The sequence below is a fragment of the Fundulus heteroclitus genome, unplaced genomic scaffold (genome assembly GCF_011125445.2).
Source record: "Fundulus heteroclitus isolate FHET01 unplaced genomic scaffold, MU-UCD_Fhet_4.1 scaffold_60, whole genome shotgun sequence".
NCBI lineage: Eukaryota > Metazoa > Chordata > Actinopteri > Cyprinodontiformes > Fundulidae > Fundulus > Fundulus heteroclitus.
Genome location: NW_023397033.1, coordinates 822,464 through 836,093, shown reverse-complemented (window position 1 = coordinate 836,093; position 13,630 = coordinate 822,464). Strand labels below are relative to the sequence as shown.

General features: G+C 43.7%; 1 long non-coding RNA gene across 1 annotated transcript; it reads right to left on the bottom strand.

Moving 5' to 3' along the window:
- Positions 1 to 12,361: 12,361 nt before the first annotated feature.
- On the bottom strand, positions 12,362 to 13,078 carry LOC118561295. Its single transcript, XR_004929929.1, has 3 exons — positions 12,945 to 13,078; positions 12,687 to 12,745; positions 12,362 to 12,389 (listed from the first exon to the last, which is right to left on the bottom strand). It is a non-coding gene; the product is annotated as an uncharacterized LOC118561295 (long non-coding RNA).
- Positions 13,079 to 13,630: the final 552 nt, after the last annotated feature.

Genomic DNA, 13,630 nt, shown 5'->3' with positions numbered 1-13,630 from the left:
TCTACTCTGAGTCCTCCCCGGATGACTGAGCTCCTCACCCTATCTCTAAGGGAGAGCCCAGACACACTACGGAGAAAACTCATTTCAGCCGCTTGTATCCGGGATCTTGTTCTTTCGGTCATGACCCAAAGCTTGTGACCATAGATGAGGGTAGGAACGTAGATCGACCGGTAAATCAAGAGCTTCACCTTTTGGCTCAGTTCTCTCTTCACCACAACGGATCGGTACAGCGCCCGCTTCACAGCAGACGCTGCACCAATCCGCCTGTCGATCTCCCGCTCCATCTTCCCCTCATTCGTGAACAAGACCCCAAGATAATTGAACTCCTCCACTAGGGGCAGCACAACCTCCCCAACCCGGAGAAGGCACTCTACCCTTTTCCAGTTCAAGACCATGGTCTCGAATTTGGAGGAACTGATTTTCATCCCGGCCGCTTCGCACTTGGCTGCGAACCATTCCAGTGAGAGCTGTAGGTCACGCCCTGATGAAGCCAATAGGACCACGTCATCCGCGAATAGAAGAGATGCAATCCTAAGGCCACCAAAACGAATCCTCTCAACGCCTTGGCTGCGCTTAAAAATTCTGTCCCTAAAAGTTATGAACAGAATCGGGGACAAAGGGCAACCTTGGCGGAGTCCAACTCTCACTGAAAACGAGTCCGACTTACAATGCGGACCAGACTCTGACACCGGTCGTACAGAGACCTGACAGCCCTTATTAAAGGGTTCGGTACTCCATACTCCCGGAGTACCCCCCACAGGATCCCTCGGGGGACACGGTCGAATGCCTTCTCCAGATCCACAAAGCACATGTAGACTGGTTGGGCAAACTCCCATGCCCCCTCCAGAATCCTGCTGAGGGTATAGAGCTGGTCCAGTGGTCCACGGCCAGGACGAAAACCACACTGATCTTCCTGAATCCGAGATTCAACTATCCGATGGACCCTCCTTTCCAGAACCCCTGAATAGACCTTACCAGGGAGGCTTAAGAGTGTGATTCCTCTGTAGTTGGAACACACCCTCCGGTCCCCCTTTTTAAATAGGGGGACCACCACCCCAGTCTGCCAATCCAAGGGAATTGCCCCCGATGTCCACGCAATGCTGCAGAGCCGCGTTAACCAACACAGCCCCACAACATCCAGAGCCTTAAGGTACTCAGGGCGAATCTCATCCACCCCCGGGGCTTTGCCACCAAGGAGCTTTTTAACAACCTCGGCAACCTCAGCACCAGAGATGGGAGAACCCGACCCAGAGTCCTCAGGCTCTGCTTCCGCAATGGAAGATGTGTTGGTGGGATTAAGGAGGTCTTCGAAGTATTCCGCCCACCGAAACACGACGTCCCGAGTCGAGGTCAGCAGCACACCACCCCCACTGTAAACAGTGTTGGTACTGCACTGCTTCCCCCTCCTGAGACGCCGGGTAGTGGACCAGAATCGCTTCGAAGCCGTACGGAAGTCTTTCTCCATGGCCTGTCAGAACTCTTCCCACGCCCAAGTTTTTGCCTCGGCGACCAGCCGAGCCGCCTGCCGCATGAAAGCCGGTACACATCAGCTGCTTCCGGAGTCCCACAGGCCAAAAAAGCCCGGTAGGACTCCTTCTTCAGCTTGACGGCTTCCCTCACCTCTGGTGTCCACCAGCGGGTTCGAGGGTTGCCGCCGCGACATGCACCGACAACCTTGCAGCCACAGCTCCGACTAGCCGCCTCAACAATAGAGGCGCGGAACATGGTCCATTCAGACTCAATGTCCCCCGCCTCCCTCGGGACGTGTTTAAAGTTCTCCCGGAGGTGGGAGTTAAAGCTCTGTCTAGTGGGTGACTCTGCCAGACGTTCCCAGCAAACCCTCACAGTATGTTTGGGCCTGCCCGGTCGGACCGGCTTCCTCCCCTGTGTTGTGAAATTATACACTGTTAAAAGTTATTTAATGTTTCAGAAATAACTCTCTGTCTGTTAAGTATTGTCTGGTGATGATCAGCTCTTAAGCTGGTATCAGGACAATGGTTGAAAGGGATGAATTCGAGCACTAGCGATTTTTTAACAGCAAAACCTGCACACACATAGAATAAAGGAGTGACAGCTTCTTTTCAAGTTCAAGAATTTAATAACAGAAATAAAATGAACATCCAGAGAACATCACTATGTAATGCTGTTTACCTGAATTAACACAATATTTCGATTAATAAATCCTCTCTACTAGGCTAGTGAAACTTAACTAAACTACTAAGAAAAATGAAGATAAAAAGAAGCTAAGCTAAGGAACTATTTACATGCAAAAACAAACAAAAGACAAAACAAAAGTGGTTGGTCATAATCAGAATACATTTGCCATGTATTTCAATCCATTCACAATGCAAAGCCCAAGTTGAACAAAACATTATTTGTTAAAATAATATTCTGAGGACCGGTTTGTCCTGTAAAATCATTTAATTCAGAGCCGCTTGCCTTTGTTTATGCGATTTTACCTCCGGCCGCTAGGGGTTGCTACAGCAATCGTCGCTAACCTGGTTAAAATCTATAGTTATCAAAATTATCTTGAAAACCGGCATTAATATACCATATTGATGCGGGAATAAGGCTCATAACACCATCGGAGGATGGTGGGGCAGAACAGTTACGCTTTATGCTTTAAAACAAACTCCTTTTGAATTGTCCGAGACCGGATGTTAGCAAGGCTAATATCCTGTTAGCTAGCGCGACCTACCGGTTAGCCCTTTTGTTCTAAACACCACGGTTTACAAACATTTTGCCAATAAACCTTTTACTTCACTCTCAGCCCGCTGCCCAACCCTGTCCTTTTCAGTTCTGTTCAGTTTGGCCATTCACGGAAGGGGCGTTGAAGGAGGAAGTTGTTGATTGGCTCTTGGCAGGCTAGCGTTAGCCTTGCAGCAGCATGTGGCTAACGGCGTGGTCTGGGTTGGAGGCCTGGTCCTCCAGGCAGACTCTGAACCAGTGGCAGTCCGATTGAGCAGAATTCCTCAGAATTCCACAGCTTTCCGCTCCACCTTGGCTCGCCCTGTACAGGCTGAGAAGAAATACACAGAGCTGTTTCGCATGCAGGATCTTTTGCTTGCTACCGGTGATGATGTTAAGACAGCAAACTTAGCTCTGTGTTTGCGCAGACATGTTGTTTGTCCGGATTCAGTCAGGTCCTCTGCTGAAGCAGGCAGTCGAATCTAGCAGACCCTGGATCAAGTGTTGTTGGTCCAGGCAATCTCCCTCAGCTGCTGGCTTGTGTGTGGGTGAGGGCCGACCAGGCCCTCATGGTCTGGCCTCCTTTGTCTGCTCTCAGAGAGCTGTAGTGGAGCTGAACAGGTCTGCAGAAGAAAGCTGAAGTGATCTGGGCTCTTTGTCTGTGCTGTGTCTTATCTGTTAGGAGGGCTCACAGCTGACCTCCTGCTGGGAGAAAGGGCCGTCCAAGCCTTGAGAGTCTCGTGTTACGGGCAGAGTGGAATTCCTTTGTGACCCTTCCACTGTTCAGAATTCAATCTAAGATCAATTATTTTGATGATCCTGGCGGTACTATCACAACATCTGCCATCGGAGCCAACTCACCACCAGGTAGTGGTCGGTGGAGAGCTCCGCACCTCTCTTCACCCGAGTGTCCAAGACATGCGGCCGCAGATCAGATGAAACGACAACAAAGTCGATCATTGAACTGCGACCTAGGGTGTCCTGGTGCCAAGAGCACATATGGACACCCTTATGCTTGAACATGGTGTTTGTGATGGACAATCCATGACGAGCACAGAAGTCCAACAACAAAACACCACTCGAGTTCAGATCAGGTGGGCCATTCCTTCCAACCACGTCCCTCCAGGTCTCACTGTCATTGCCCACGTGAGCGTTGAAGTCCCCCAGCAGAACGAGGGAGTCCCCAGGACGGGCACTCTCCAGTACCCCTTCCAAGGACTCCAAAAAGGGTGGGTAATCTGAACTGCTGTTTGGCGCATAAGCACAAACAACAGTCAGAACCCGTCCCCCCACACGAATGCGGAGGGAGGCCACCCTCTCGTTCACCGGGGAAAACCCCAACGTGCAGGCACCGAGATGAGGGGCAACAAGTATGCCCACCCCAGCTTGGCGCCTCTCACCAGGGGCAACTCCAGAGTGGAAGAATGTCCATCCCCTCTCAAGGAGACTGGTTCCAGAGCGGTGCGTCAAGGTGAGTCCGACTATCTCTAGTTGGAACCTCTCAACCTCGCGCACAAGCTCAGGCTTCTTCCCCACCAGAGAGGTGACATTCCACGTCCCAAGAGCCAGCTTTTGCAGCTGAGGATCGGAACGGCAAGGTCCCCGCCCTCTACTACTATCATGGATCAAGCACGCATGAATCATGAATTGGAAAGGTGAAAAACCTAATGTTTTTTCCACTTTTACCCAATGTATTGGAACATCCAACTACCATGAGCGTGGGCATTGTTGCTTCAACAATAGCTCTCGCGAATTTCAATGGTGAGGTCCTCTGCAAGTCCAAAAAATTGGTGTTGATCGCAGCTGTGTACAACATCTCCTATTGAATTAGCTTGAAGAGCACAATGCCTCACAGCACAGAGACGTCACAGGATGTGATGTCGGGTGGCCATTTTTGCCCATACACAGTGATTGAGACGACAATTTATGCTTTTATTTGTTTATTGATTAACGCTAAATTCATTAAATCACCACAAACGTTTAATTTTAGGTATAGCTAATGATCCCGTGATTCTTTTCCTCGTTGACCGGACTTCTCCTTTAAAATGAAAGCAGCACATACGAAAATCTTTGCTGCACAAACGTTTGACACCAATTTTGTTTGATTTGATGAAGGTGGGGGGGCTGGTTGACCTTTTGACCTTTACCTTTTCATATATATCTTCAAAACCAAAGCAGCACAAACAAAAATTTTCACTGCAGAAACCAACACAAACGGACTCGAGTTAATTGACACCAATTTCGTCTGATTTGAAGGGGGGGTTGACCTTGAATGACCTCTAGAAACATTTGTTTATATCTTTAAAATTATAGCGGCACAAATGAAATTTTTTGTTGCACAAACCACCACAGACTTAGCACAAACGTTTGACACCCATTTCGTCTGATTTGAAGAAGAAAGTGTGGGGGGGGGGGGTTGACCTTTGACCTCTAGAAACTTTATATCTTTAAAATGAGACAAACAAAAAATGTTGCTGCATAAACGTAGCACAAACGTTTGACACTAATTTTGTCTGATTTAAAGAGGGTGGGGGGGCAACTTCACTCAGGTGTCAAATGTTCATGTGTGCCTGATCATCCTCACATTTCATTTTGTAATCCTGATCTGTGTAACTTAGGTTTCCTTTCTCTCTTAGGATAACGTGAACCATGGTTACCTTCACTTTGATCTAGGATCCCATCTATGTCACAAGTATCAGTTTTAACCTCCTGTGAGATAATTGTTCTCAAATCGGGTTTTGATTGCTCCCTTTCAACTTTCTTCTTGAGTAAAATATTCTCATTTATGTCTTCAGTCTTGAGTGTCACATTCATAGGTACTTTACCACCCTATTCCTAAGTACTCTACCTGTATCTGGATAAAAAAAAGATATGCAGGACTATTTGTCATAAACAAAAATTCCCTTTTTACAACGTGAATCCAACTTTTTCCTGTTCATCCGTCCGTCCGTCTTCTTCGGCTTATCCGGGGTCGGGTCGCGGGGGTAGCAGCTTCAGTAGGGAGGCCCAGACGTCCCTCTCCCCGGCCACTTGGGCCAGCTCCTCAGGAGGAACCCCAAGGCGTTCCCAGGCCAGCTGGGAGACATAGTCCCTCCAGCGTGTCCTGGGTCTTCCCCTGGGCCTCCTCCCGGTGGGACATGCCCGGAACACCTCACCAGGGAGGCGTCCAGGGGGCATCCTGACCAGGTTCCTGTTCATATTATATGCAAAACATTCAGATCCAAAAGTTCTCATTTTTTGAAAGGTCAGGTTTCTTTCCAGTTAACATCTAATATGGAGTCTGCTCAACACGTCTGTTGTAACATCTATTACGGATAATAGCAGCCGTCTGGACTGCATATGTCCATAGATCTTTAGGCAGATTACTCAATTAACATGCATCTTGCCATTTGCTCAGCTGTCCCATTCTGATGGGGAGAATAAGGGGCTGCAATTTCATGTCTAATGCCATTTTGACTAAGCAATGATTGGAATGCTAGATATAAATTGAGTTCCATTATTGGATCTTATACATTTGATCTTCCCATAAGGTGCCACATCTGCAATAAACCTCTGTCCCTTTAACAGCATCACTCTTAGCTTTCAGAAAATAGGCAAAAATAGCATCTGTAAAAGCTAAGGTATATCTAAATCCATCTTTAGCAGCTGGTTTAATTGGTCCAGTCAGATCTGTATGTACGAGATCTAGTGCACCTTTAGCTTTTTCATCAGGATCTCTACTCCTGGTCTGAGCAATTGTACCTGTTAGGCATAACATTTCAGATCAGGTTTTTCAGTTTTACCTCTAATTTTCATTCCATCTGCAACACTTTCCAACTTTGACACAACATAGTTAGTGACCTAAAATACCATACCATGTTTGGATGTCATAGCAGGCATTGCACTCAACCTCATCTGTAAGAGTATTTAAATAAAACAGCCTGTTGTAACATATACGTGGGGTATCAGAAGACAAATGGTTTGGGATAAGGAGGTGTTGAAAGAGTAAATAATGACACAAAGGCAGATGCTTATATTTGATGTTGGTACCATATATTATGTGAAAGAAACAAACAAAAACAAAAAAACACACACACACACACACACACACACACACACACACACACACACACACACACACACACACACACACACACACACACACACACACACACACACAACCAGCAATACCCAAAGTATTTACAATCTGCAGAGAAGTTGGTTTAGACAGTGCACTTGAGAGAATTCAGTTCAATGGACTCAGTAGTTCACAGAATTTAACAAAATAAAGCAACTAATTCAGGGAGTACTCAAAGATAAACATTGCATCCAAATAGAGAGAATGACTTGTGAGATGCAATCAGTCCATTATCCAAGTCTTAGTAATTGGACAGGTGTGTAAAGGAGAGTGGAGGGTTGAGCAAAGCTGCAGCAGCCTCCTACTAGACCCACAGGATGAGGATGTATAGGGGCAGGTTATGTTCCAGGATCTAGCTGGGCTCACCTGGCCTGTATTAAATAACCAGGACCCATGGGTTAACCACTTTTCATTTCATTTGTCTACTAGCTAGTGTAGTATTCTATGCTCTGTGTACACATTAGGAGTATCTACAATATATTTCATTCAATACAATAGATATTCATGTCATTCAATATATAAACAAATAACTTAAATACTTAACAAAACCATAGCATTGAGAGTGCTAGGTTTATTAATTCCAGTAAAAACTTAATTGGAGCAAATGGAGCACAAATGCCACTAGCATTGCTAATGCTACCAGCCATTACAGCCCACTAGAATTATATTGAGAATGCTAACGCTATTAGCATTGAGCATTTCAGCAGAATAGATAGCATGACTATCTAGTAAATAACAAACTCACCAATTCCCACAGATATTCGACACACCGTGGCACCAGTTGATTTCTAAACACCACGGTAGTAGACACTACAAATACACAGTCGCATGCTAGAGTCAACAAGCATTTAAGATGGAAAATCAGCGAATTAAAGTATTGTTTGTGTATAGAGCCATACCGAATGCAGCTGCTCCAGTGGCTTCTCCCTCACTACTGATTGGGGAAACTCACCTCAGCTTATAAAATGCGCCCAAACTCTATGATTAGACTAAAAGGGTGTGTCTTGTGGTGTGTTTATGTACTGAGAAAAAAATGGGACCAAGGAATTTTAACCTGGATTACACTGTGCTGAGACACTTGTGTGTTCTATGCTGTCAGAGACTGGTGCATTAAACTTGTGTGTGGTCTGAATCCAGAACAGTTTTTCCTTTATGTCAACGGTGGTGCTGGAACAGGAAAGTCACACCTGATCAAATGCATATATTCAGAGGCAAGTAAAATACTGAGCAAACTGCAATTCTTCTCTGAGGAGATGGTCATATCAAATTCAACTGTTCTTCTCATTGCTTTTACTGGAACTGCAGCTTTCAATATCTGTGGAACGACTCTTCACTCCTTACTGAAGCTTCCACGCAATCTGAAACCCCCAATCCAGGCACTTGGTAACCAACTGGATGAACTCAGGTCTGAACTTTTCAATACTCGAATTATCATTATCGATGAAATCTCAATGGCTTTGAAGCCGCTCTTTGGTACGTGGATGCACGACTAAAACAGATCAAAGGTAATCAGAGACCATTTGGTGGTTTGTCAGTTTTAGCGGTTGGTGATTTTTATCAGTTACCCCCAGCTAGACAATCTAAAAGTCTCTGCTTTCACAGTCCGGCTAACATTGACCTGTAGCAAGAACACTTTCAAATGATCACTCTGACTGAGATCATGAGGCAGAAAGATGTTACCTTTGCAGAGATGCTAAACAGGATTCGTGTGAAAGAAAAGGCTGATGAACTGTCTCAGACTGACAGAGATTTGTTGACGCAGTCAATTTACTGAACCAGCTTCTTGCCCTATGGACGTTCTGCACATATTTCCTACTAACAAGCAGGTTGATGAACATAACTCAGCAACACTGGCTTTATTCCATTCTACATACATTCTCACTATTGATGCAGATGACTTCCAGAAAGATCAACGGACAAGAAGAATGGCAAGGAGAGAGAAACCTTGTAAGGGAGGCAGGAATGATTTAGCAGACACTTTTAAAGTTGCTGAAGGAGCTCGTGTCATGCTCACCCGGAACACTGATGTACAAAATGGGCTGGTTAATGGTGCCTTTGCTACTCTAACAACGGTTGCTACTTCAGATGATGATCAACACATCACTAAGCTGGGTTTGACAATGGATTATCAAACACTTGTGACCAGAAGCCAAAGTGGACCTCAAGAATCCGCCAGTCTGGTTTACATTGAGAGAGCAGAGGAGAATCTGAAGCAGAACGGAGTGGTACGTAGACAGTTTCCTGTAAAGCTGGCAATTGCATGCACAGTACATAAAACCCAGGGCCTCACAACACATGCAGCTGTGGTGTCGCTCAAAAAAAATCCTTGAACCAGGCATGGCATATGTAGCTCTCAGCAGGGTGACGTCTCTCAGAGGTTTATATCTACAGGATCTGGAGGGAAATTAAATATTTGCCAATCCCGAAGTCACTGCAGCACTCCAGACCATGAGACAAGCCAGCGTGGATCACATGATGCCTCTTCTTCAACTTAAAGAAGCAGTTAGCAGGCCTGACACTATGACACGGGTTCATCACAACCCAGAGGGGCTGCCATCTCATATCGATGACATCCAGAAACACCATGAGCTGTGCCTGGCAGTTGTGCTATGGTTGACTGAAACTCATTTGAGAGGCTCTTTTGTTGCAGACAATCTTTATCTGGACGGCATGCGTCCTATACTAACTTTCCACAGATGGCCAGCAGAGGTGGTGGTGGAGTTGCTGTTTAAGTGAAAAAACACATCCAGGTGTGTGAAAGACAGTATTTACACAATGTGATTGATTCAATTCAATTCAATTCAATTTTATTTATATAGCGCCAAATCATGAAACATGTCATCTCAAGGCACTTTACAAAGTCAAGTTCAATCATATTATACAGATTGGGTCAGATTGTACAGATTGGTCAAAAATGTCCTATATAAGGAAACCAGTTGATTGCATCAAAGTCCCGACAAGCAGCATTCACTCCTGGGGAAGCGTAGAGCCACTGGAAGAGTCATCTGCATTGTACATGGCTTTGCTGCAATCCCTCATACTGAGCAAGCATGAAGCGACAGTGGGAAGAAAAACCACCCATTAACGGGAAGGAAAAACCTCCGGCAGAACCGGGCTCAGTATGAACGGTCATCTGCCTCGACCGACTGGGGTTACAGAAGACAGAACAGAGACACAACAAGAGAAACAAAAAAGCACAGAAGCACACATTGATCTAGTAATCTGTTCTACATTAGATGGTAGTAGCGGGTGAGCCGTCTTCTCTGGATGATGTCACAGTTAACAGAACGCCAGACCAGGTGTACCTACTATGAAGAGAAAAGAGAGAGAACAGAAAGTTAAAGCAGAAATTACAACACATAATGCATAATTGAAGAACAGTAGAACTCAATAGAGTGAGAAAATTAGATCCTGATATACTCCAGTAGCCTAAGCCTATAGCAGTAAAACTATAAAGGTAGCTGAGAGTAACATGAGCCACTAGTTATAATTTTTGTCAAAAAGAAAAGTTTTAAGCCTAGTCTTAAAAGTATACAGGGTGTCTGCCTCACGGACCAAAACTGGGAGTTGGTTCCACAGGAGAGGAGCCTGATAGCTAAAGGATCTGCCTCCCATTCTACTTTTAGAGACTCTAGGAACCACCAGCAGACCTGCAGTCTGAGAGCGAAGTGCTCTGTTAGGAACATACGGGGTAATCAGAGCTCTGATATATGATGGAGTTTGATTATTAAGGGCTTTATACGTTAGAAGAAGAATTTTAAATTCTATTCTTGATTTAACAGGAAGCCAATGAAGGGAAGCTAAAATTGGAGAAATATGATCCCTCTTGTTGATTTTCATCAAAACTCTTGCTGCAGCATTTTGGATCAGCTGAAGGCTTTGAACTGCATTTTGTGGACTTCCTGATAGTAAAGAATTACAATAGTCCAGCCTTGAAGTAACAAATGCATGGACCAGTTTTTCAGCATCACTCCTGGACAGAATGTTTCTAATTTTGGCGATATTCCGGAGGTGAAAAAAGGAAACTCTGGAAACCTGTGTAATATGGGATTTAAATGACATGTCTTGGTGAAAAATAACACCAAGATTTTTTACTTTATTACCAGAGGCCAGGTTAATGCCACCCAGATTAAGTGATTGGTTAAGAAGTTTATTTTTTGAGGACTCTGGCCCAAAGATTAAAACTTCGGTCTTGTCAGAATTTAGATGCAGGAAATTTAAAGTCATCCAGCTTTTGATGTCATCAAGACATGACTGCAGTCGAAGTAATTGATTGGATTCATCAGGATTTATGGATAAATATAGCTGAGTATCATCAGCATAACAGTGGAAATTAATCCCATGCTGTCTGATAATTTTGCCTATCGGAAGCATATATATAGTAAAGAGAATTGGTCCAAGGACTGAACCCTGTGGTACTCCACAGGTGACCCTAGAGTTTGAGGAAGATTTATTATTAACATGAACAATATCCTGTCTGACAGATAAGATTTAAACCAGCCTAATGCTTTCCCCTTAATCCCTACAGTATGTTCAAGTCTTTGTAGGAGAATATTGTGATCAACTGTATCAAATGCCGCACTGAGATCTAACAGGACAAGTACAGACACAAGTCCATTATCTGAGGCCATGAGAATATCATTAGTGACCTTCACCAGAGCTGTTTCAGTGCTATGATGAGCTCTGAAGCCTGACTGAAACTCCTCAAGTAGGTCATTACTTTGTAAATGTTCACACAGTTGATTAGGAACCACTTTCTCAAGAATTTTAGATAAGAAAAGAAGATTAGATATAGGTCTGTAATTTATTAACTGATCTTGATCAAGAGATGGTTTCTTAAGTAAAGGTTTAATAACAGCGACTTTAAAAGCCTGTGGTACATATCCATTAACCAAGGATAGATTAATCATGTCTAAAATAGTGCCACTGATCAGTGGGAATATCTCTTTAACAACTTGGTTGGGATTGGGTCCAACATACAGGTAGAAGGTTTAGATGCAGCTAAAATTTTAGATAGCTCAGAAAGCTGTACTGCGTCTAAACAGTTCAGACACTGTGCAGGTTCTAAAGATTCCTCCAACGCTGCCTCACTTACTGAGGACGAGGTAATCGTGTTTGGGAGGATGCCAATTTTTTTATGGAATAAATTTTATTTATGAAGAATCCCATAAAATCATTACTGCTAAGAGCTAAGGGAGTGGATGGATCAACGGAGCTATAACTCTGTGTAAGTTTGGCAACTATACTGAAGAGAAATCTAGGATTATTTTTGTTCTCCTCAATTAATGATGAAAGATATGCTGCTCTAACTCTGCGAAGGGTCTTGTTATACAACAATAGACTGTCCTAACATTGTGCTTCAATGAACGCAGCTCTGTATTAAACCAGGAAGCTTCCTGTGAATAATCACCTTCTTTTTCAAGGGAGCTACATTGTCTAATGCAGAACACAATGACGAAGTCACACCGTTAACAAAGGCATCTATTTGTGAATGGGAAGAAACAACATTGCTGCTATCTGTGTAACGGTTGTAGAAAGAATCCCACCGGAATCACTCTGGAATCAGCTCTGCATTGTTTTATTCCTGTTTAAAACAAGATTACAGTCAGCACAGTTCTTGGGCTCTGGCTTTCCCACGCACACCTCTCCCCAGCGCAACTTGGCGCAAACTCAGATAGGACTGTTTAAAACAAACCAAAATCGTCTGACATTCACAAATAATAAAGTAAAATGTCAAGACAATTAAAATGAAACCAAACAAAAATAATCTGCCCATTGGTTACAATTGAATTGTTATTGAATCAATAACAGAAACAATTTCCCATTACAATATGAAAATACACAAATACATTAATATAAAATTTTGAAGCAACTCACATACCTGTTTAAAACAAGATTACAGTCAGCACAGTTCTTGGGCTCTGGCTTTCCCACGCACACCTTAACCAATCAAAGGAACAAAAATAACCACATTGGTACAATAGGCTAAATAAATGTAATTAACGTGGGAATTAAATACCCAGTACAGTGCTGCGCTTAACATAAACAGTTGGGGAACAACATATAACTCCTGAGTTTGACAAACATACTTTTTAAGACATTTTGAATATACAAACAGAAGACAGCTTTGTACGCTTACCTCTCCCCAGCGCAACTTGGCGCGAACTGAAGAGGGCAGCGCGAACACACAGGATATGACGCAGAAACAGGAAACAAGAAAATAAAAGCTTCTCCGCCAAAATAAAATACAATTCCAGAACTAAGAAAAGCAAATAAAAATGTTTTGCGAAGGTTCATAAAATAAAATGAAATATAAATAAATAAAATTAACTCAGCTACATCTGCAGGGTATTTCTGCAATACTGACGATATTAAAAAGGGGACAGACTCTTTAAAGTTTGATGCAGCATTGTCCGATAAAGATCTACTATAATGGAACCCTCTTTTGGGGGTGGAGAACTCAGTTAGATTAAACTTAAATGTCATTAAAAAATTATCAGATAGGACAGGGTTGTGAGGAAATACTGTTAATTCTTCACAATCGATGCCGTATGTCAGCACAAGGTCTAAAGTATGGAGCCAAGAGTGCGTCGGTTTATGCACATTTTGAGCAAAACCAATTGAATCTAGGATAGTTTTAAAGGCTACGCTAAGGTTATCACATTCTGTGTCAACATGAATGTTGAAATCCCCCACTATAATAACCTTGTTTATCGCCAAATCAGATAAGAAGTCTGACAATTGATCCAAAAACTGATTGTAAGGGCGCGGTGGATGATACAAAACAACAAACAGAAGAGGTTTTGTTGCTTTGCAATTTGGATG